This window comes from Salvelinus fontinalis, chromosome 12, assembly GCF_029448725.1.
Source record: "Salvelinus fontinalis isolate EN_2023a chromosome 12, ASM2944872v1, whole genome shotgun sequence".
NCBI classification, from domain to species: Eukaryota; Metazoa; Chordata; class Actinopteri; order Salmoniformes; family Salmonidae; genus Salvelinus; species Salvelinus fontinalis.
The window spans coordinates 37,395,626-37,420,846 of record NC_074676.1 but is presented as its reverse complement, the minus strand read 5'-3'; the positions used below and the strand labels follow the sequence as shown (position 1 = coordinate 37,420,846).

Here is a 25,221-nt window from a genome sequence, read left to right as displayed (position 1 = left end):
CATACACTAGTGTAACAGTCGAAAAGCTGCAATTGTTCCCCAGGAACAAAGAGAAGGGCATGCAGTGGTAAATCAGCTAGAGGACCTTTTATAGAGAGCAGATGCAACCAGTAAGCCTGAATGAAAGAGTCTCTCTCACTGGAGCATGTGGCTGAAACAGAAACGCTGCCTTTGTTTCAGAATCACCTCAATCGGAGACTTAACTCTTCTAGCAGACGGCCAGGGCAGAGAGAAACTCAAAGGCCAGCAGAAAAGAACGAGGTAGGCAAGCCCCCTCCTTCCCCAGCAGAGCGAGGAAGGCAGCCCCCCTCACCACCAACGCCACTCGGCTTCCTAAGCCTGGCCAGCCATGAACAATAAAACATGAGCTCAAGAACATCTGCTTCTTTCTTCAGGGGGAAAAAAAATACAGGGATCCCCAACTGCATTTGATTTGATAAATTTGATATAAAACTAAGCTGATGGACAAGAAAGGAAAGAAGAACAATGAACCAGCCAGACATCCGCTCCATAACCAGTGGAATATACCAAAACCAAACGAAAGAGCACTAATGATGGGATGACTGTGATTATGCTCAGCTGACTGCACTGTATTGATTAGGTACAGCAAAAACATGCACAACTGATCAATAGATAAACAAATAGCCAGTAGCCGGCTGCCGCCACCATCTCACATCTCTTGAAGGCAGGTATAGACCTAACCCTGTGTTCATAAAGGGCTTTCCAGACCGCACAGAGGGCTGTTTGGCAAGTATGCAGCAGGGCGTACGTTTGCAAAATATATAACTGGACCATAACCCCGGGATGAAACTGTATCGAACCTCTCCCTCTCTTCTTCAGGGAATTCAACACCAATTTTACCCATGCTCAATAAAAGCCTTCTTTGTAATTTACACAGCGGGTTGGTAATCCAACAAGCCTGGCCACAGCTCCCCAGCTATGCGCCCCCATAGCCTCACATGTGGCAATGCTCCAGTAACGAAGTCCAGATGCCAAGTCAGTTTGTTTCCCCTGCACATGGTGTCAGTGCCAGGAGACGAGATGAGTGGAGAGTGCTAGATCAGGCCCCAGCCCATATGCTGCAGTTCCACCTAAGACTTCCACCACACCAGTGTGTCGCCAGCGATTCATCTTAATGTAAGCTCTAGTGTTAAGTTAATTCCATCAGGAGTGTGACATAAAAGACTTGGGGTGAGCAGAATCAACCTCTGCATCAAGACCGTTGCTTTGTGAGTAGGTGTTTAAGTTTACAGTTTAGCCTTTGTTATGTAAATGCCAGCTGAGCAGTACCAGTGGCCTGACTTTGGCCCAAAGTGAGAGCCTCACAGAAATATTCTATATGCAAAAAAAGCTTATTTCTCTAAAATGTTGTTCACAAATTTGTTTACATCCTTGACCAGCATGCAGACAATAGCTGAGTTTCCCAGCAAACGATTTGTTCATCCAGAAGGTTGCTTGCATGGGCAGCAATGGTGGTGGTAAATGTGCCGTCAATCAGGCTGATGAGCCGAAACGAAGAAAAAAACAATGCAGTGTCAACATGAAACACAGACCGTGGCATGTTTCCAATAATGAAATCCAGAGTGTTCCATGGCTCGGGACATCCTGGCGGGTGGTGAGTCCCAATGCTTTCTGCCCTGGAAAACTGCTCAGACCCAGGGGTTTAGTCAGTGGGCTGCAATGTACACTGTATGGAATTTTGCATAGAAAAATGTAAACCTTACTATTAACGCTAGAGCTGACAACTGTTCATTCTACATCACAGAGGAGCATATTTGTACACTCAGTAATGTTGCATTTCCTCTGGATAAGCCTGAGGGGGGTGGGGGCAGCTGTGTGCGTCGAGGGGCAGAATTCAGTTGAGGCAAGGAGGCCGACAGAAGGGATATTGTGCGTAAGCACTCATGTGGGCCACTGCTCTAAAAACACATCCCAAACACATGACTCCATTGTGGCACCAGAATAACCATCAACCCTGCTGATGCACCAAGTCCATGCTTAGCTAAGCCCTCCCGCTCTGCTCCCTCTTACTCCAAGCAGACAATTAGACCCTGACTACATCTCGTTAGACTAAATCATATGTTCAACTGGGATTGCCATAAAAAACAGGGACATATAACAGCATGTAGATATTGTCTGTTACTAAGGAGGTCTTGAGTAATCTCCTCCAATAGGGCACTGTGGCGTACTCCCTGGTGATGTTTGGGGTGGGGATTCATGCATTAAGGTGTGACTAAGCACCTTAGGGAGGATAACTCCTTTCTAACCTTGAAAATCCACAGGCTGTCATTTTACTGACACTATGATCTGAATGGCTTTTGGCAAATTGTTTTGATGACTGACACCAAAGGGAAAACTTTCTGAACCGAACGCCATCCAAAACCCCAACATTGCCCCTATCCAATTCAGTGGAACACCCAAACATACCATAAAAATTATTTCCATATGGACACTGGAATGTCTGTTATATTACTATACAGCCAGACACATCAGAAGTATTACTCAAAAACATACATATGGAGACATTCAACTGTGAACAGACAGACTTGAAAAGGTAAAAATAGACCAAAAGCAAACACAACGAGGTGATGACGGCCAATCCTGAACAACACTGTGCCAAGTCCTTCTGTTCTTTACCTCCCCTCACTCTGTAGCCAGACTGAGTTCAGTTCAGTCAAACTGGCTGCTGTTGGTGCTGCTGGACTAGCTGGCAAATTCAATGGGAATTGTTTGTCACCGTTACTGCCTCGTCTGGCTGATTTCTCTTGTTTTCCCTCCATTCTCCCTCCTTTGCGCCCATCCCTGGGGCTGTTAAACTTCGAGAAATAGTGGGTGGAAGCTCCATTAAGAGCAGTTCTCTTCAGTCCTGTGTTGTGTTCTCTCACCCTGTCCTCCTCTCTTACGAAGGCAGTGTTTATTTATAAGAGTGTGTTTACTGGGCCTTGGTCTCCCGAGGACACCGTCACACTGAAACGGGCCACTGATACTCATCTTCTTCAAGAGCAGCACTTCACTGCTTCTATTATAAACATTACTTTTCACATAACCACCGACTCAAGAAACTCAGCTATGAAAAAGTGCCTATTACAGTAGCTCTATAAATTATGAAGTTCATAAAGCTTCAGTATCAGATCAGAAAGTAGGCTAAAGGTCCAAACAGGAAATCAAAGCACACCCAGGACCGCTACTGCTGGTCAGAGGAAAGTGAGAAAGCATGGTGGCCTTGACTGATGGCAGTGATTCTGGAGCAGACGGGTTTAGGGTGGATGCTGGGACTGGGTCTGGTGCAGCCATGTTTAGGGTGGATGCTGGGACTGGGTTTGGTGAAGCCAGGTTTAGTCTGATGCAGGGGAGTGCCTGTCATGTCTCTGGGCCTGGTTCACTAACCACATATAGAGGGGGAGCTTATCAATCCTCAACCGGGCAAACAACCCGTCATACTGTCCGCACACACACACAGGTCCATACAGCCCCCTTCCTGACAGAGCTAACTTCAGGGACAGTACCGGTCATTATTTATGAATGTACAGTCATGGCCAAAAGTTTTGAGAATGACACAAATATTAATTTTCATAAAGTCTGCTGCCTCAGTTTGGATGGCAATTTGCATATACTCCAGAATGTTATGAAGAGTGATCAGATGAATTGCAATTAATTGCAAAGTCCCTCCTTGCCATGCAAATGAACTGAATCCCGCCAAAAAATGTCCACTGCATTTCAGCCCTGCCACAAAAGGACCAGCTGACATCATGTCAGTGATTCTCTTTAACACAGGTGAGTGTTGACGAGGACAAGGCTGGAGATCACTCTGTCATGCTGATTGAGTTTGAATAACAGACTGGAAGCTTCAAAAGGAGGGTTGGTGCTTGGAATCATTGTTCTTCCTCTGTCAACCATGGTTACCTGCAAGGAAACACGTGCCATCATCATTTCTTTGCACAAAAAGGGCTTCACAGGCAAGGATATTGCTGCCAGTAAGATTGCACCTAAATCAACCATTTATTGGATCATCAAGAACTTCAAGGAGAGCGGTTCAATTGTTGTGAAGAAGGCTTCAGGGCACCCAAGAAGGTCCTGTCGCTTGCTGGACTATCTCCTAAAGTTGATTCAGCTGCGGGATCGGGGCCCAACCAGTACAGAGCTTGCTCAGGAATGGCAGCAGGCAGGTGTGAGTGCATCTGCACGCACAGTGAGGCAGAGACTTTTGGAGGATGGTCTGGTGTCAAGAAGGGCAGCAAAGAAGCCAATTCTCTCCAGGAAAAACATCAGGGACAGACTGATATTCTGCAAAAGGTACAGGGTTTGGACTGCTGAGGACTGGGGTAAAGTCATTTTCTCTGATGAATCCCCTCTCCGATTGTTTGGGGCATCCGGAAAAAAGCTTGTCCGGAGAAGACAAGGTGAGCGCTACCATCAGTCCTGTGTCATGCCAACAGTAAAGCATCCTGAGACCATTCATGTGTGGGGTTGCTTCTCAGCCACGGGAGTGGGCTCACTCACAATTTTGCCTAAGAACACAGCCATGAATAAAGAATGATACCAACACATCCTCCGAGAGCAACTTCTCCCATCCAGGAACAGTTTGGTGACGAACAATGCCTTTTCCAGCATGATGGAGCACCTTGCCATAAGGCAAAAATTATAATTAAGTGGCTCGGGGAACAAAACATCGATATTTTGAATCCATGGCCAGGAAACTCCCCAGACCTTAATCCCATTTGAAAACTTGTGGACAATCCTCAAGAGGCAGGTGGACAAACAAAAACCCACAAATTCTGACAAACTCCAAGCATTGATTATGCAAGAATGGGCTGCCATCAGTCAGGATGTGGCCCAGAAGTTAATTGACAGCATGCCAGGGCGGATTGCAGAGGTCATGAAAAACAAGGGTCAACACGGCAAATATTGACTCTTTGCATCAACTTCATGTAATTGTCAATAAAAGCCTTTGACAATTATGAAACGCTTGTAATTATACTTCAGTATAACATCTGACAAAAATATCTAAAGACACTGAAGCAGCAAACTTTGTGGAAATTAATATTTGTGTCATTCTCAAAACTTTTGGCCACGACTGTATAGGGAAAAATATATTAGAGTAACTTTCATGAAATAAAAAAAAATCCATTTAACATGTCAAGAAATTGTAGTTTTTATACCACTGCCATAATGTTGCTGCTACCGTCTCTTACGACCGAAAAGAGCTTCTGGACATCAGAACTGCGATTACTCACCTCAGATTAGACGAAGAGTTGTTCTTCAAAAAGTCGGACAGGAGGGATATACTACAGACACCCGACCAGGCACAGATCCCTGTCATTCGCTGGAGAAGGAAACTGAGATTTCGCTGAAAAAGATCAGGGTGCCTTGTGAGGATCAGACGACGAGTGGCTAATCTGCCTTTGCTTTAGGTCCTGCTAGCTAACGTTCAATCGCTGGAAATACATTTTTAAAACTGAAAGCACGTATATCCTACAAACGGGACATTAAAAACTGTAATATCTTATGTTTCAACACGTCGGGACTGAACGACGACGTTAAGAACATACAGCTGGCGGGTTATACACTATCGGCATGATAGAACAGCAGCCTCTGGTAAGACATGGGGCAGGGGCCTATGCATATTTGTAAACAACAGCTGGTGGACAATATCTAAGGAAGTCTCGAGGTTTTGCACACCTGAGGTAGAGTATCTCATGATAAGCTGTAGACCACACTATCAACCTAGAGAGTTTATCAATATTTTTCGTAGCTGTCTACACACCATCACAGACCAATACCGGCACTAAAACCGCACTCAATGAGCTGTATACCACCATAAGCGAACAGGAAAACGCTCATCCAGAGGTGGCGCTCCTAGTGGCCGGGGACTTTAATGCAGGGTAATTTAATTAAGTTTTACCTTATTTCTATCAGCATGTTAAATGTGCAACCAAAGGGGAAAAATATTCTAGACCACCTTTACTCCACACACAGAGACGCGTACAAAGCTCTCCCTCGCCCTACATTTGGCAAATCTGACCATAATTCTCCTCTCCCTATTCCTGCTTACAAGCAAAAATTAAAGCAGGAAGCACCAGTGACTTGGTCTATAAAAAAGTGGTCAGATGAAGCAGATGCTAAACTACAGGACTGTTTTGCTAGCACAGACTAAAATATGTTCCGGGATTCTTCCGATGGCATTGAGGAGTACACTACATCAGTCACTGGCTTTATCAATAAGTGCATTGAGGACGTCATCCCCACAGTGACTGTACGTTCATTCCCCAACCATAAACCCTGGGTTACAGGCAACATTCGCACTGTGCTAAAGGGTAGAGATGCCGCTTCAAGGAGCGGGACACTAATCCGGAAGCTTATAAGAAATCCCGCTTTGCTCTCGACAAACAGGCAAAGCTTCAATACAGGACTAAGATCGAATTGGACTACACTGGCTCCGATGCACGTCGGATATGGCAGGGCTTGCAAACTATTACAGACTACAAATGGAAGCACAGCCGAGCTGCCCAGTGACACGAGCCTACCAGACGAGCTAAATAACTTCTATGTTCACTTCAAGGCAAGTAACACTGAAACATGCATGAGAGCACCAGCTGTTCCGGACAACTGTCCGCAGCCCGTGTAAGTAAGACCTTTAAACAAGTCAACATTCACAAGGCCGCGGAGCCAGATGGATTACCAGGACACATACTCTGAGCATGCGAGTGTCTTCACTGACATTTTCAACCTCTCCCTGTCCGAGTCTGTAATACCAACATGTTTCATGAAGACCACCATAATCCCTGTCCCCAAAACACTAAAGGTAACCTGCCTAAATGACTACCGACCCATAGCACTCACATCTGTAGCCATGAAATGCTTTGAAAGGCTGGTCATGGCTCACAACACAATTATCCCAGAAACCCTAAAACCACTCCAATTTGCATACCGCCCCAACAGATCCACCGATGATGCAATCGCTATTGCACTCCACACTGGCCTTTCCCACCTGGAAAAAAGGAACACCTATGTGAGAATGCTATTCGTTGACTACGGCTCAGCATTCAACACCATAGTGCCCTCAAAGCACATCACTAAGCTAACGACCCGGAAACTAAACACGTCCCTCTGGAACTGGATCCTGGACTTCCTGAAGGGCCTCCTCCAGGTGGTAAGGGTAGGTAACAACACATCCGCCACGATGATCCTCAACACGTGGGCCCCTCAGGGGTGCGTGCTCAGTCCCCTCCTGTACTCCCTGTTCACTCATGACTGCACAGCCAGGCATGACTCCAACACCATCATTAAATTTGCTGATGACACAACAGTGGAAGGCCTGATCAACGACAAGGCAGCGTATAGGGAGGAGGTGCAAGGATAACAACCTCTCCCTCAACGTGATTTAGACAAAGGAGATGATTGTGGACTAGAGGAAAAGGAGGACCGAGCACGCCCCCATTCTCATTGACAGGGTTGTAGTGGAGCAGGTTGAGAGCTTCAGGTTCCTTGACATCCACATCACCAACAAACTAGCATGGTCCAAGCACACCAAGACAGTTGTGAAGAGGGCACGACAAAACCTATTCCTATTAGTGGGTAGTGCGTACGGCCCAGTACATCATCGGGGCCAAGCTTCGTGCCTTCCAGGACCTCTATACCAGGTGGTGTCAAAGGCCCTAAAAATTGTCAAAGACTCCAGCCACCCTAGTCATAGAATGTTCTCGTTGCTACTGCATGGCAAGCGGTCCAAGAGGCTTCTAAACAGCTTTCACCCCCAAGCCGTAAGACTCCTGAACAGCTAATCAAATGACTACCCAGACTATTTGCATTTTTAATTATTTTTCTTATTTCTTACTTCTTTTTTTATAGGTATTTTCTTAACTGCATTGTTAGTTAAGGGCTTGTAAGTACGGTATGCATTTCACTGCAAGGTCTACACCTGTTGTATTCGGTGCATGTGAAAAAAAAATATTTGATTGGTGGTGCAGTCTGCTAAAATAGTTGGCTCATTGTTCAATGGTTATGAGTTCTAATCCCACATGGGGCAGAGATTTTTTTTTTTTTTCTTCAAATCCTTTATAATATTAATCCTGTGCCTACACACACGTCTAATTCTGAAAAGTGAAAGCATACCTGTGAGCGGGGTCGCCCTGATAGTAGTTGTAGATTTTTATACAGTACCCAAGACCAATCTGTTAGTAATTTGACCATTTGAAAAAGAGCTACTGAGTAAATACTGCTTTGTGAGTTGGATTGAATTGAGCACCTAATCCTAAATGTCAAGGTGATGATTGCACTTTTCTTCCACAATAAATGTGAGGCCACATTTCAATCATTTGTTATTACGCCCTATGGGGCACTCAAACTTAGTCCGCAAGTGGCAATAGACATCTGGAACTCAGCGCCTTACCACTGTGAGCTAAGAGTCCAGAGTAGACTGATTATGATTTTTCAATGCTGATACCGATTATTAGAGGACCAAAAAAAAGCAGATACCGATTATCGGACGGGAAAAAAAAAAGTGTATTTGTAATAATGACAATTACAACAATACTGAATGAACACTTATTTTAACTTAATATAATACATCAATAAAATCAATTTAGCCTCAAATAAATAATGAAACATGTTCAATTTGGTTTAAATAATGCAAAAACAAAGTGTTGGAGAAGAAAGTAAAAGTGCAATATGTGCCATGTAAGAAAGCTAACGTTTAAGTTCCTTGCTCAGAACATGAGAACATATGAAAGCTGGTGGTTCCTTTTAACATGAGTCTTCAATATTCCCAGGTAAGAGGTTTTAGGTTGTAGTTATTATCGGAATTATAGGACTATTTCTCTCTATACGATTTGTATTTCATATACCTTTGACTATTGGATGTTCTTATAGGCACTTTAGTATTGCCAGTGTAACAGTATAGCTTCCATCCCTCTCCTCGCCGCTACCTGGGCTCGAGCCAGGAACACAACAACCCTCGAAGCAGCGTTACCCATGCAGAGCAAGGGGAACAACTACTCCAAGTCTCAGAGCGAGTGACGTTTGAAACGCTATTAGCGCGCACCCCGCTAACTAGCTAGCCAATTCACATCGGTTACACCAGCCTTATCTCGGGAGTTGATAGGCTTGAATTCATAAACAGCAGAGCTGCTGGCAAAACGCACAAAAGTTCTGCTTGAATGAATGCTTACGAGCGAGCTGGTGCCCACCATCGCTCAGTCAGACTGCTCTATCAAATCATAGACTTAATTATAACATAATAACACACAGAAATACGAGCCTTAGGTCATTAATATGGTCGAATCCGGAAACTATCATCTCGAAAACAAAACATTTATTCTTTCAGTGAAATACGGAACCGTTCCGTATTTTATCTAACGGTGGCATCCATAAGTCTAAATATTCCTCTTACATTGCACAACCTTCAATGTTGTCATAATTACATACAATTCTGGCAAATTAGTTCGCAATGAGCCAGGCGGCCCAAACTGTTGCATATACCCTGACTGCGTGCATATCTACTTACCTAATATCTACTTCTGTGTATTGATTTTAAGAAAGGCTTCGATGTTTATGGTTAGGTACACGTTGGAGCAACGACAGTCCTTTTTCGCAAATGCGCACTGCATCGATTATATGCAACGCAGAACACGCTAGATAAACTAGTAATATCATCAACCATGTGTAGTTATAACTAGTGATTATGATTGATTGATTGTTTTTTATGAGATAAGTTTAATGCTTGCTAGCAACTTACCGTGGCTTCTTACTGCATTCGTGTAACAGGCGGGCTACTCGTGAGGCAGGTGGTTAGAGCGTTGGACTAGTTAACCGTAAGGTTGCAAGATTGAATCCCTGAGCTGACAAGGTAAAAAAAAAGTTAAATCAAGGTTTAAAAACTAAAAATTCTGCGTCCAAAATTACAGATTGTTATGAAAACTTGAAAATGGCCCTAATTAAATCGGCCATTCCGATTAATCGGTCAACCTCTAGTCCAGAGCCATGTCTGCCCGCAATGCATATACTTTTATTATCAGAGTGTGCCAGTGGACGTCTGGTAAATATGCTTTAGTGAAAAAGTGTTGGGATCAGGTACAACTACTTTTACCCACCTCCAAAATGAATATTTATGAGCAATTCCCTCCACCTAAACCCTCTCACCTGAATGAATTTTGGGCAAAGGCTTAAATTGTGGTTGAGAGATAATGTAGTGCTTTTAAAGGGTATCTGTATACCTACCTCCCTGTCTGGAACAAACAACCAGGGAACACATCTACAGGGGCTGCCTGTAAATCTGTGATGTGGTCTTTGAAAGTGCATATTATGACCTTGTCTAAGCCTATGCTATCTTGCGGGATATGTCGTTTGACAAGCATTATGCAACAAGTGGCTTTTAAAAATGTCACAGTCATCTGTCCATGACTCTGACAGCACACACTTTTCATGTGATCCTGTGCTAGGTTGTTGCATTGTGTGTGTGGGTGAACATTACACCAAATCTCCAGCTAAAACATATTGTTTAGTCTTTGATCATCATCATGATTTCATTATGTTTCACTTTGAGTATGTTATTTTATGATGGCTGTGGTGAGCTGAATGAAGGCTAAGCACAACAGCACCAAACAAATTTAGGCCATCTTCAAATTGACTGTCTGCCTTTTTCACTATACACTGTAATTACAGCTATTTATAAAAGTTACAATAAACTCAGGATTGCCCACATTGAGAGATCAGAGTTGCCAGAAAGAATGTGGAGTGCCTTCCAAGCAATCAGTTTCCCTCTATCCTAAGTGTTTGCCATACGTTTGTACCAAACGCACATCACAAATCGTACCGCATAGCTCGGTTAGCTGCTCGCTGCAGAATTCAAAGCTCTTTTTCTTCCCTCTCCCCACAAGATGACACACCCAGGAGCATTCCTGTCAATTTTCTGCAGGCAGGGCTCCTTTGGATTAAAGGCTTGCTCTGATCAAAGCCCCAGTCAATCACAGACAGACACACAGAGGACCTGCGCCCAAAACCTGCAACACCATCTCCTAGTCTACATTGGACAAGCTTCCAGAAAATATCAGTTCAGGGAACCCTGATGAGCTTATAAGAAAGAACCAATTGTTACAGTGTTAAAAAATCATGGTGGTACAGAATAACTCATTCTGTCATTGGCATGAATGAAAATCTAAAATCGAGACATATGTTATTCTTATCGGAGTGCACAACTGTAATACGCCTACATAATGACAACTTGTCGTCATCCTTTTGAAAACTAGAGACAGTGAATGAGTAGCTTGGTGAGTAAACTGACAAAGCATTTCCATACAGGATTTACCCCAGTGTGATCCAAAAGGCTCAGACTTGAGCGTTACAATCTACGTAGGCTGGCACCGGCATCTCACTGGGCCATGGCACCGGCAGATCTGCTCTCACTTGGGGTCAAAGCCAGGCCACTGGTACTTTTCAGCTTACATTTACATTTTTGTCATAACAATGGCTAACTGTGAACTTTAACACCTTCTCACAAAGCAACTGTTTTCATTATGCAGAGGTTGTTGATTATGCACTTCAAGGCCTCACTGTCAGCCCTAGCTATGGAAAGACAATTTCCCTAGTATAACATCAGGGTGTGTACACAAGTGTAACACTGCTGTTACTGTCGAAAAGCAGCAAAAAGGTAAACTACACTAACAAAGGAACACTCCTCCCTCCCAGCCAGGGGAGAACGACTGCCCCCTCACATAGAAGATTTTAAGTTGAAGGCCGACCACGGTACTGCAGGCATCGTTTCCAGGATCCCCGATTATAGTGAAATGGCGAACTTCATGGTCAATATTCGTGGATATTTTTTTGTACACAAACATGGAACCAATAAATGATTCTATTTCGCCAGATGTACACTACCAGTCAAAAGTTTGGACACCTACTAATTCAAGGGTTTTTCTTTATTTTTACACATTGTAGAATAATAGTGAAGACATCAAAACTATGAAATAACACATATGGAATCATATAGTAACGAAAAAAAGTCTTCAACAAATCAAAATACACTGCTCAAAAAAATAAAGGGAACACTTAAACAACACAATGTAACTCCAAGTCAATCACACTTCTGTGAAATCAAACTGTCCACTTAGGAAGCAACACTGATTGACAATAAATTTCACATGCTGTTGTGCAAATGGAATAGACAAAAGGTGGAAATTATAGGCAATTAGTAAGACACCCCCCAAAACAGGAGTGATTCTGCAGGTGGTGACCACAGACCACTTCTCAGTTCCTATGCTTCCTGGCTGATGTTTTGGTCACTTTTGAATGCTGGCGGTGCTCTCAATCTAGTGGTAGCATGAGAAGGAGTCTACAACCCACACAAGTGGCTCAGGTAGTGCAGTTCATCCAGGATGGCACATCAATGCGAACTGTGGCAAAAAGGTTTGCTGTGTCTGTCAGCGTAGTGTCCAGAGCATGCAGACGCTACCAGGAGACAGGCCAGTACATCAGGAGACGTGGAGGAGGCCGTAGGAGGGCAACAACCCAGCAGCAGGACCGGTACCTCCGCCTTTGTGCAAGGAGGTGCACTGCCAGAGCCCTGCAAAATGACCTCCAGCAGGCGGAGGTCTTATAAGAAAGAGGCAGCTCTACCCTTTAACTCAGTGCGAATGTTGCCTGTAATCCAGTGCTTCTGGTTGGGGTATGTACGTACAGTCACTGTGGGGACGATGTCCTCGATGCACTTATTGATAAAGCCAGTGACTGATGTGGTGTACTCCTCAATGCCATCGGAAGAATCCCGGAACATGTTCCAGTGTGTGATAGCAAAACAGTCCTGTAGTTTAGCATCTGCTTCATCTGACCACTTTTTTATAGACCGAGTCACTGGTGCTTCCTGCTTTAATTTTTGCTTGTAAGCAGGAATCAGGAGAATAGAGTTGTGGTCGGATTTACCAAATGGAGGGCGAGGGAGAGCTTTGAACGCATCTCTGTGTGTTGAGCACAGGTGATCTAGAATTTTTTTCCCTCTGGTTGCACATTTAACATGCTGATAGAAATTTGGTAGAACTGATTTAAGTTTCCCTGCATTAAAGTCTCCGGCCACTAGGAACGCCTCCTATGGGTGAATGGTTTACTGTTTGCATATTTCCTTATACAGCGGACTGAGTGCGGTCTTAGTGCCAGCATCTGTCTGTGGTGGTAAATAAACAGCCACAAAGTATAGCTGAAAACTCTCTAGGCAAGTAGAGAGGCCTGCAATTTATCACAATATACTCTACTTCAGGCGAGCAAAATCTAGACTTCCTCAGATTTTGTGCACCAGCTGTTTACAAATATGCACAGACCGCCCCCCCCCGGCGCCATTTTACCCCCAAGCTATAAGACTCCTGAACAGGTAATCAAGTGGCCACCCAGACTATTTGCATTGTGTGCCCCCCCCCCCAACCCCTCTTTTACGCTGCTTTTTATTTCTTTACTTACCTATTGTTCACCTAATACCTTTTTTGCACTATTGGTTAGTGCATTTCACTGTTGTATTCAGTGCACGGGACAAATAAACAAATAAACTTTGATTTGAATAGAAAGAGGAGTGGGAGGCCCCGGTGCACAACTGAGCAAGAGGACAAGTACATTAGAGTATCTAGTTTGAGAAGCAGACACCTCACACTGGACAGAGGAACACTGCCTGATGTTATTTTAATGGACAAATAAATGTGCTTTTATTTAAAAAACAAGGACATTTCTGAGTGACCCTAAACTTTTGAATGGTAGTGTATGTCATGTCTGTAACTAGCATTCTAAGGCATTTGAGTCAGCTACGGAAGTCTATATTTATTAGTTTGTTTCCTGTTCCGCAATCACGTTTACTATGATAGAGTTAGGGGCTGAAATGGCCGCTGTATCTTGTTCAGCACAGGAATCTCTCAACAAAGTAGTTGAATTGGTTAGGTCCACTAACGCAGACACATATGGCAAACAGAGCAGCTCAAGAGAGGGAAGTGTAGATACATTATTTCATCAGGAGGAAATGACTTGCCACATTTGACACTGGAAACAACACCAAGAATGACAGACTTTTCAGAGAAACCTACACCTAAATGTACTGTTCTTATTTGGTCTTTTCAGTTACAGGTTTTTCCCCAGCTCCTACATTATATTCATGTGCTTACAGTGCTGTGGAGCATTTTGGCAACATGTGGTTGGGTGGAGGTGAAAGGACATGGGACTACATTTACATTTACATTTAAGTCATTTAGCAGACGCTCTTATCCAGAGCGACTTACAAATTGGTGCATTCACCTAATGACATCCAGTGGAACAACCACTTTACAATAATCTTTAACTATGAAGTTTGGCTCACCTACTCTTTTTTGCTCCAAAATGTGTCATTTGTGCAATAAAAAGTCTGTAGACTACGCTTGTAAATGTGTACGCTCAGACAATGAGCACGAGCACTGGTTAGTGCGGGTATAGTTTGTGGAACATTCCAACAGGAATCTGTTCCAAAAACGTTGTAAATAACAAGGTTGTCAACAGACACATTGTATAGCGTCAGAATAAGATACTGAGTAGGGAGTGGGCTATTTATTTAAAGTTTTTCACTCACCACGTTTATTCCAAACGTCTGTCCTCACTCTGGTACCCTTTTTTCTTTTTTTTCTTACAAACATTAAGAATAATCTGCGTGGTGAGTTGATACCTATTTGTCAGCTAGTTAGCTAGGTGAATTGATCATACTACTTTGTATGCGTTGTTTGTTGGCAACCTTGTGCTTTACAACGTTTTTGGAACAGATTCCTGTTGGAACGTTCCACAAATGATGCCCACCCCACTGGTTATCAGAATGCATAAGTGACATGTGGTTATTGTTGTTTAGTTTAAAACCAACTTGTCTGGCTGATCGAATAACAATGGAATAACTATTCAGCATTCTAAGTGTGATGTTGCTCGTTCCAAAGTCAACCATACAGTCAGTGGATATATATCTAACTGCTGCAACACAATTCGTCAGGACAGAAAGAAAATTAGGCCGTTTTCATTTCTGAATGAGTGACATGATACGTTTGTATCTATTTGGGAGAGGACGTAGACAATAATGTAACTTGAATTATCAGACATCAATGAACTGTAAACAGTGAAATATCTGTTAGCTAATATTATGAAAAAATGATGACTGTCAAGATACTTTGCGCACTAAAACTCCTACAACAAATTATTTGGATACTGTACAACAATTCTGGCTAATATCGGCTTCCCAGCTTTCATGATCTGTTCCTTTACAAACTTTTGTTCAAAACAAGCATTCTAATAATGTATCTTACCTTGTTCAGTTGTTTTTCTCATTGTCTGAGTTGACTCCTTATTGTATTTCCCGCATACAACTGATAGACAATTCAGAAATAATATTTTGTAGTTCCCTTTTTGATGAAATCAAAACTGGATAACCAACCAAATACTTCCAGCTAACGTTAGCATAGCTAAGGACGTTGCCGTTCAGAATCGAGCACTAAACATATGCTTATAGTAGCTAATCACAAAACGGTTTAGAAGCATGCCGCAAAGTTATTTTTCTACAATGTAGTATACCTATTTTCAATGGCTATCTTACCCAAATACTGTAACCTTGATGTGGTAAAATAAATTTAATCGTACATCATTTCTAGTCTACTGCTTGGCTTCGCGAGTTGACTACAATGATTATTTGGTTTGCTGCTAGCTACTTCCTTTCTCTCACAAGCTCGAGGCTCCGCGCGGTGAAAAAAAAGTTGAGAAAAAAACGCAAGTGATATTCCAAAGAGTTTCTAAACCCAGAGGCGCTTCAACGCAAGACTTCCTGGAACGCTTGCGAAACCGACCAAACAGACCAGGCCGGGGTTTGGTGTTTGAGAAGTCAATAAGAGGAGTGAAAAATAATTTATTAGTTTTTACCTTTCTCTAAATCTAAAGACACAACCTAGATTCTAGCCAGTGTCTTAAGTAGATGAACATGTTATTATTCCAACCTCGGGAAAGTGACAAACGGACACGTTTTTTATTTTCGTCAAAAACAACTTTATAGCGAAGGAGTGCCTTTGAGTTGACGGCCTGCACATGCGCAGTTTGGCGCGTGAGGCTCATTAGACCCAACGTGCTGCTTCTACGCATGAGCTTTGCTAGTCAACGTCGCCATGACATCGCCCACAAGTGTGATCGGGGATTTCTATTGGAGAAATACTTTTAGCCTATCTGGATATTCCATACAATGCAACTAACTCACTGTTCCACCAAACATGTAATTGCTCAGCGCCATCTACAGATATTAGATTAGTGATGCACTTTAAACGTTGAGTGCAGTGACATCACAGGGTAAAACTTAGTTAAAAGTATCTTTGGTAACATTTAGACCTGCAATGGAAAAGCATCATGCAATAAAGGCATTTTACAACCGGTAAAGAACCAAGGTAAGTATTTTTCAAGTTATACGTTTACATTTGTTGTTGACATGTCCGGGTATGTTTGGTAGAAACTGGTATCATAGTCTGATTCATTAGCCTAGCAACTATACTGAACAAAAATATAAACGCAACATGCAACAATTTCTAAGATTTTACTAAGATAGTAAAATCAGTCAATTGAAATAGGGGTGAAGCCATGGGTGGGCCTATGCCCACCCAAAGCTTCACCCCTGCCCAGTCAAATGAACTCCATCAGGGCCTAATTTATTTATTTCAATTGACTGATTTTACTAACTCAGTAAAATGTTAGAAATTGTTGCATGTTGCGTTTATATTTTTGTTCCCACTGGGGAGACAGGCCCAGTCAATCAGAATGCGTTTTCCCCACAAAAGGCCTTCATTACAGACATAAATACTCTTCAGTTTCATCAGCCGTTTGGGTAGCTGGTCTCAGACAATCCCACAGGTGAAGAAGCTGGATGTGGAGGTCCTGGGCTGGCGTGGTTACTCATGGTCTGCGGTTGCGAGGCTGGTTGGACGTACTGCCAAATTCTCTAAAATGACGTTATGGTAGAGAAATTAACATTACATTCTCTGGCAACAGTCCTGGTGTATATTCCTGCAGTCAGCATGCCAATTGCACACTCCCTCAAAATTTGAGACATCTGTGCCATTGTGTTGTGTGACAAAACTGCACATTTTAGAGTGCCATTTTATTATTATCCCCAGCACCTGTGTAATGATCATGCTGTTTAATCAGCTTGTTGATATTCCACACCTGTCAGGTAGATTAATTATCTTGGCAAAATGTTCACTAACAACGATGTAATCAAATGTGTGCACAAAATTTGAGAGAAATACTCTTTTTGTGTGTATGGGAAAAAATCTGGGATCTTTTTTTTCAGCTCACGAAACATGGGACCAACACTTTACATGTTGTGTTTTTATTTTTGTTCAGTATAGTATACTGATGTTTGATAAAACCTAGAAATGCTCGATTTTACCTCCAAATTCCAGGATTGTCAGAAGACAGTGCTTCCTACTGATAATGAATGATTCCGTGTCAATTTGTAAATATCATCCACTTGGCCTGATTGCAGTGCTTAGTTTGACTAAATCGGTCCACACCAAGGCTCGTGTGATTTACAAAGTACAAAGCAAGTTGAAAGTGGCTTCTGCTAGTATAAATGAGCGAAAATCAGCACCATGTGGTAAGAGTATGCACTGACAACTTTGTCTGTGAATAGTACATGCAATTTCATTAAATGACCAACAGGTGTTGATACAGCTCTTCCCAGAATATTTTTTGACGAAAGGGGGATTTTGTCCATCCACACCAGACACGATCATGACACACAGCTTAAAAAATGACAACAAAATGTGAACCAACTAAACTGAACAAAAATATACATTCAATATGTAAAGTGTTGGACCCATGTTTCATGAGTTGAAATAAAAGATGGTGAAATGTTTCATACTCACATAAAGCTTATTTCTCAAAAATGTTGTGCACAAATTTGTTTACATCCCTGTTAGTGAGCATTTCTCCTTTGCCAAGATAATCCATCCCCCTGACAGGTGTGGCATATCAAGGAGCTAATTAAACAGCATGATCATTACACAGATGCACCTTGTGCTGTGGACAATAAAAGAGCCACTCTAAAATGTGCAGTTTTATCACACAACACAAGTTGTTGGCATGCTCACTGCAGGACTGTACACCAGAGCTGTTGCCAGAGAATTTAATGTTAATTTCTCCACCATAAGCCACACCCAACATTGTTTTAGAGAATTTGGCAATACATCCAACCTGCCTCACAACCTCAGACCACGTGTAATCAATCACGCCAGCCCAGGACCTCCACATCCAGCTTCTTCACCTGTGGGATCGTCTGAGACCAGCCACCCAGACAGCTGATGAAAATGAGGAGTATTTTGGTCTGTAATAAAGCCCTTTTGTGGGGAAAAATGCATTCTGATTGGCTGGGCCTGGCTCCCCAGTGGGTCGGCCTGGCTCCCAAGTTCATATTTTTGTTCAGTGCATTCGGAAAGTATTCAGACCCCTTCCCTTTTTCCATATTTTGTTACGTTACAGCCTTATTCAAAAAAAATATATATATATATAAATAGATGAAAACAGGCTTTTAGATTAAATAAAAAAACTGAAATATCTTATTTACATAAGTATTCAGACCTTTTGCTATGAGACTCGAAATTGAGCTCAGATCCATGCTGTTTGCACTGATTATCCTTGAGATGTTTCTACAAATGAATTGCGGTCCACCTGTGGTACATTCAATTGATTGGACATGATTTGGGAAGGCACACACCTGTCTATGTAAGGTCCCACAGTTGACGGTGCATTTCAGAGCAAAAACCAAGCCTTGAGGTCGAAGTAATTGTTCGTAGAGCTCCGAGACAGGATTGTGTCGAGGCACAGATCTGGGGAAGGGTACCAAAACATTTCGGCAGCATTGAAGGTCCCCAAGAACACAGTGGCCTCCATCATTCTTAAATGGAAGACGTTTGGAACCACCAAGACTATTCCTTAGAGCTGGTCTCCCTGCCAAACTGAGCAATCGGGGGAGAAGGGTCTTGGTCAGGGAGGTGACCAAGAACCCGATGGTCACTCTGACAGAGCTCCAGAGTTCCTCTGTGGAGATGGGAGAATCTTCCAAAAGGACAACCATCTCTGCAGCACTCCACCAATCAGGCAGTAATGGTAGAGTGGCCAGACGGAAGCCACTCCTCATTAAAAGGCACATGACAGGGGCGCTTGGAGTTTGCCAAAAGGCACCTAAAGGACTCTGACCATGAGAAAAAAGATTCTCTGGTCTGATGAAACCAAGAATGAACTCACATCTGGAGGAAACCTGGCACCATCTCTACGGGGAAGCTTCATGCTGTGGGGGTGTTTTTCTGTGGCAGGGACTGGGAGACTAGTCAGGATCGAGGGAAAGTACAGAGAGATCCTTGATGAAAACCTGCTCCAGAGTGGTCAAGATCTCAGACTGGAGCGAAGGTTCACCTTCCAACAGGACAACGACCCTAAGCACACAGCCAAGACAACGCAGAAGTGGCTTCGGGACAAGTCTCTGAATATCCTTGAGTGGCCCAGCCAGAGCCCGGACTTGAACCCGATTGAACATCTCTGGAGAGACCTGAAAATAGCTGTGCAGCGACGCTCCCCATCCAACTTGACAGAGCTTGAGAGGATCTGCAGAGAAGAATGGGAATGCTTCAACAAAGTACTGAGAAAGGGTCTGAATACTTATGTAAATGTGATATTTCAGTTGTTGTTTTTTTGTACATTTGCTAAAATTTCTAACAACCTGGTTTTGCTTTGTCATTATGGGGTATTGCGTGTAGATTGTAAAGCGATTGCATCCATTTTAGAATAAGGCTGTAACGCAGGGGTGTCAAACTCATTCCACGGAGGGCCTAGTGTCTGCAGGTTTTTGGTTTTTCCTTTCAATAAAGCCCTAGACAACCAGGTGTGGGGAGTTCCTAACTAATTAGTGATGTTAATTCATCAATCAAGTACAAGGGAGGAGCGAAAACCCGCAGACACTCGGCCCCCCGTGGAATGAGTTTGACACCTGTGCTGTAACGTAACAAAATGTGGAAAATGGCAAGTGGTCTGAATACTTTCCAAATGCACTGTATATTCATTTGGGGGCAGGTCAGAACACACAAACAACATTCATGGACATTTAGCTAGCTTTGTCCTGGGAGATGGGGGATTAACATTGGGTTCTTATTTTACCTGACATTCATATGGTCCTCATTTTAGCTGATAAAAAGGGAAACCTGGTTAGTTTCTAGATATCTTTAGTGAATCTCTCCTAATTTGTATTTCAAGCATCAAGTGGGTTTGTAGCTTCATGATATCCAATAACTCCTTGATCACACCTGCAGCTTTATTGTGTTTTGGTACACCAGAAGTACATTCATTTCCAATGGAAAGCTGTGTTTGCCGTAGCATTACTTATGTTTGGTAAATCCACTGTATGCACCATACAGAACGCACTGCAACTGCCTCTGCAATGCAATGCTACAATGCAATGCTGCAAGGCAAGTACAGTGTTCCATTGGAAATTGATGTACTTCTGGTGTACCAAAATGCAATGTTTCTGAAGGTGTGATCGAGGTGTTAGGATTTCTTTGCTATGCAGACGCATGTTCACGCGCACAAACGATGTTGGTAAAATATTGAATAACATGTATGAGTACATTTTATTTTGCAATGCTGCCCAGTGAAGTTTGTATGTTATGATGATCTTTATAAACTCAGCAAAAAAAGAAACGTCCCTTTTTCAGGACCCTGTCTTTCAAAGATAATTCGTAAAAATCCAAATGACTTCACAGATCTTCATTGTAACGGGTTCAAACACTGTTTCCCAAGCTTGTTCAATGAACCATAAACAATTCATTAACATGCACCTGTGGAACAGTCGTAAATACACTAATAGCTTACAGACGGTAGGCAATTAAGGTCACAGTTATGAAAACTTAGGACACCAAGGAAGCCTTTCTACTGACTCTGAAAAACACCAAAAGAAAGATACCCAGGATTCCTGCTCATCTGCGTGAACGTGCCTTAGGCATGCAGCAAGGAGGCATGAGGACTGCAGATATGGCCAGGGCAATAAATTGCAATGTCCGTACTGAGACAGCGCTACAGGGAGACAGGATGGACAGCTGATCGTTCTCGCAGTGGCAGACCATGTGTAACAACACCTGCACAGGATCGGTACATCCGAACATCACACCTGCGGGACAGGTACAGGATGGTAACAACAACTGCCCGAGTTACACCAGGAACGCACAATCCATCAGTGCTCAGACTGTCCTCAATAGGCTGAGAGAGGCTGGACTGAGGGCTTGTAGGCCTGTTGTAAGGCAGGTCCTCACCAGACATCATTGGAAACAACGTTGCCTATGGGCACAAACCCACTGTCGCTGGACCAGACAGGACTGGCAAAAAGTGCTCTTCACTGACGAGTCACGGGTTTGTCTCACCAGGGGTGATGGTCGGATTTGCGTTTATTGTCGAAGGAATGAGCGTTACATCGAGGCGTGTACTCTGGAGCGGGATCGATTTGGAGGTGGAGGGTCCGTCATGGTCTGGGGCGGTGTGTCACAGCATCATCGGACTGAGCTTGTTGTCATTGCAGGCAATCTCAACGCTGTGCTTTACAGGGAAGACATCCTCCTCCCTCATGTGGTACCCTTCCTGCAGGCTCATCCTGACATGACCCTCCAGCATGACAATGCCACCAGCCATACTGCTTGTTCTGTGCGTGATATCCTGCAAGACAGGAATGTCATTGTTCTGCCATGGCCAGCGAAGAGCCCAGATCTCAATCCCATTGAGCGCGTCTGGGACATGTTGGATCGGAAGGTGGGGGCTAGGGTCATTCCCCCCAGAAATGTCTGGGAACTTGTAGGTGCCTTGGTGGAAGAGTGGGGTAACATCTCACAGCAAGAACTGGCAAATCTGGTGCAGTCCATGAGGAGATGCACTGCATTACTTAATGCAGCTGGTGGCCACACCAGATACTGTTACTTTTGATTTTGACCCCCCCTCCCCCCCTTTGTTCAGGGACATATTATTCAATTTCTGTCAGTCACATGTCTGTGGAACTTGTTCAGTTTAGGTCTCAGTTGTTGAATCTTATGTTCAAACAAATATTTACACATGTTAAGTTTGCTGAAAATAAATGCAGTTGACAGTGAGAGGATGTTTCTTTTTTTGCTGAGTTTAGAAGTCTGTGGGATAGACTACTTGCCCGTTGTCATCAGTAATTGACTTACTGTAGGTGTATGTGCAGATGATTCTAACTGTTATGTGATTTATTTCTTGAGGAAAAGCATATACTGTAAGTAAAGCTATAAAATCACATTGATAATTTAACGCAGTATTGACCTTGAATGCCCCAATTAGTAGGTCAGCAACTGATATGTACCTGTGACTCACATACATGCTCAATTAAGGCAGAATATGTTCTAGCATAGACCATAAAATATCTAGTATCAGATTACCCTACCTCTAATCCTAACCTTAATCATTATGGAGAGGGGAAAATATCATTATTCTGCTGTAGCCTATCTATGGTTAAGGGCAACTTTTCCACTCTATTTGGCATATTGTGCATACTTAAATATAAAAATAAAAAGGTTTCATAACTTGCTGAATGTTGGGGGAAGGAATGTAAACAAGTTTATAGTTTCCATTTCCTTGTAGTCTACGCTATGCACATTGTGGTTTTAGTTGTATTTTCAGAGAAAGGGCGTTTTCAACAGTTATGGGTGTTGACAGCCAAGGATGCGGTTGTTTCTGTTACCTTTTCTGGACAGTTTTTTTCAGGCCCACAAACCGATACTGCCTCTGTAGCATCACTTGATTGAGAAAAGGTTCATATGTATCACCTATTTTACTAGAAGATTATTGAAGCATGCAAGATTTCACTACAGCCTTATTGAAAAATTAGATGTTGTGATTTTTTTTACTCCGTCAGGGAGTAAATGCCTTATTACCCTGAAATGTAGGTAAAACTAGGAAGATTAAAACTAACTTTACTATGACAGTGTTTTCATTGTTTGCGTGGCTGCCCCAAAGACAGGTGAGATCTAAATATTTATTCAGCTAATTGGCCATTGGGTTTGTTATTTGCATTATTCAGTGGCAGAAAGGTAATTTCAATGAGAGGTTACTCATTAAACGAGAATGTGTAGATCTAAATCAAACCACTTTGGCATGGGCCTTCAAATCCTCTAAAGGTTCTACAGCTGCACCATCGAGAGCATCTTGACTGGCTGCATCACTGCTTGGTATAACAATTGCACTGCCCTCGATCGTATGGCGCTACAGAGGATGTTGCAAACAGCCCAGTACATCACTGGGGCAGAGCTCCCTGCCATCTAGTACCTCTACAGTGCATTCGGAAAGTATTCAGAACCCTTGACGTTTTCCACATTTTGTTGCGTTACAGCCTTATTCTAAAATTGATTGAATATTTTTTCCCCCTCATCAATCTACACACAATAGCCCATAATGATAAAGCGAAAATTGTTTTTTTGACATTTTTGCAAATTTATTAAAAACTAGAAACAAAAACATCTTCTTTACAATAGTATTCAGACCCTTTGCTATGAGATCTGAAATTGAGCTCAGGTGCATCATGTTTCCATACATCATCCTTGAGATGTTTCTACAACTTGATTGGAGTCCACCTGTGGAAGTTCAATAGACTGGACATGATTTGGAAAGGAACACAACTGTCTATTTAAGGTCCCACAAAAAACCAAGGCATGAGGTCAAAGGAATTGTCCGTAGAGCTCCGAGACAGGATTGTGTCGAGGCACAGATCTGGGGAAGGGTACAAAAAAAATTATGCAGCATTGAAGGTCCCCAAGAACACAGTGGCCTCCATCATTCTTAAATGGAAGAAGTTTGGAACCACCAAACTCTTCCTAGAGCTGGCCTCCCGGCCAAACTGAGCAATCGGGGGAGAAGGGCCTTGGTCAGGGAGGTGACCAAGAACCCGATGGTCACTCTAACAGAGCTCCAGATGGGCGACCCTTTCAGAAGGACAACCATCTCTGCAGCACTCCACTAATCAGACCTTTATGGTAGAGTGGCCAGACGGAAGCCACTCCTCAGTAAAAGGCACATGACATCCAGCTTGGTGTTTGCCAAAAGGCACCTAAAGTTCTCTTACCATGAGACACAAGATTCTCTGGTCTGATGAAACTGCGGCAGGGACTGGGAGACTAGTCAGGATCGAGGGGAAGATGAACAGAGCAAAGTACAGAGAGATCTTTGATTAAAAAATGCTCCAGAGTGCTCAGGACCTTAGACTGGGGCAAACGTTCATCTTCCAACAGGACAACGACCCTAAGCACACAGCCAAGACAAAGCAGGAGTGGCTTCGAGAAAAGTCTCTGAATGTCCTTGAGTGGCCATGCCAGAGCCCGGACGTTAACCCGATCGAACATCTCTGGAGAGACCTGAAAATAACTGTGCAGCAAACGCTCCCCATCCAACCTGACAGAGCTTGAGAGGATCTGCAGAGGATAATGTGAGAAACTCCTCAAATACAGGTGTGCCAAGCTTGTAGCATCATACCCAAGAAGACTTGAGGTTGTACTCGATGCCAAAGTTGCTTCAACAAAGTACTGAGTAAAGGGTCTGAATATTTATTTTTTCTAAAAACTTGTTTTTGCTTTGTCATTATGGGGTATTGTGTGTAGATTGATGAGGGAAAAATAACAATTTAATACATTTCAGAATAAGGCTGTCAAGTACCAAAGTGTGGATGAAATCAAGGGGTCTGAATACTTTCCGAATGCACGGTATATCAGGCTGTGTGAAAGGAAGGCCCGGAAAATTGTTAAAGCCTCCAGCCATCTAAACCATAGATATAATCTGTTCTCTCTGCTTCCGTACGGCAAGCGGAATCGAAGCAACAAGTATCTGCATTGACCTTTCTATTTAATTTTTGCACACTCAAACACTCACTCTATGCACACTCACTTACTCACACTGACACTCCAACACACACTCACTTAATTTTCTCACACACACATAACACGCAGACACTTTCATACTGACTGTACACACATTTTCACACACAGTCACATACAATCATCCAATACGCTGCTGCTACTTTGTTTATAATATACTGAACAAAAATATAAATGCAACATGTAAAGTGTTGAAATAAGCTGAAATAAAAGATCCCAGAAATTCTCTATACACACAAAAATCTTGTTTCTCAAAAATGTACAAATTTGTTTACATCCCTGTTAGTGAGCATTTCTC

At 42.9% G+C, this 25,221-nt stretch overlaps 1 protein-coding gene across 7 annotated transcripts in view; it reads right to left on the bottom strand.

Annotated features, from left to right (window-relative positions):
• The window catches only part of LOC129867315 (unconventional myosin-IXb-like), a 118,481-nt gene extending 102,729 nt beyond the window's left edge, over nt 1-15,752 (bottom strand). For 2 of the 7 annotated variants that reach the window (XM_055940639.1, XM_055940640.1), the window contains exon 1: nt 15,282-15,749. The gene's annotated coding sequence lies outside the window, so the exon portion shown is untranslated. Of the gene's footprint in view, nt 1-15,281 lie in introns of all 7 variants that reach the window. The other 5 variants (XM_055940634.1, XM_055940635.1, XM_055940637.1 and 2 more) reach the window with 4 other exon arrangements.
• Between the last annotated feature and the right edge of the window lie 9,469 nt (nt 15,753-25,221).